Below are 698 nucleotides of genomic sequence, written 5' to 3'. Positions count from 1 at the left end.
AGCCATTTTCCCAGCCTAGATAGGAGTCACAAAAAGCAGAAATAGAGAAAAATTAATCACATAAACCTTTGCATGATCTTCATCAGATGGACCCACTTCATAAGGGAAAACATCATGTTACACATATACATGTATGTTTTGTTTTCGATCAATGTTGGCATATTATATATCCAAAAATCTTAGTTACATTGGCGCCATGTTCAGAAATGCCTCCCAAAAATATCCGGAGAAATTGCAGAGAGCACCCATCTAATAACAGGAGATACTTCATTATACACTTTGATGAAGATACATGTTTACATAGAATTAAAGATACACTTGTTCTTAATTGGCAACCGCTGTGTCAGATTTCCAAAAAAACTTTACGAGGAAAAAGCACAACCATGCAATTATCTGAGACGGCCGGTCAGATAAAAACAACATTTGCTTCCGCCATGTTGGAGTCAACAGAAATACGAATTACATCATAATATTCCTTACTGATGATCTCATCAGAAGCACTCCCAGAGAAATCCTAGTTCCACAATAAATAGTTGTTTGTTCGATAATGTTCCATTACTTATGTCTAAGTAGCTACTTTTGCTAGGACATTTAGTGCCACATGTCCAACACGCTCGCGCAGATGCAGGCGAAACTCTGAACAAAAACTTCAAACAAAGTATATTACAGGTCGAATTAAACTTGGTCAAACTCTCTCT

This window comes from Salvelinus sp. IW2-2015, unplaced genomic scaffold, assembly GCF_002910315.2.
Source record: "Salvelinus sp. IW2-2015 unplaced genomic scaffold, ASM291031v2 Un_scaffold6967, whole genome shotgun sequence".
Taxonomy (NCBI): domain Eukaryota; kingdom Metazoa; phylum Chordata; class Actinopteri; order Salmoniformes; family Salmonidae; genus Salvelinus; species Salvelinus sp. IW2-2015.
Note: the sequence above shows the minus strand (reverse complement) of the source record.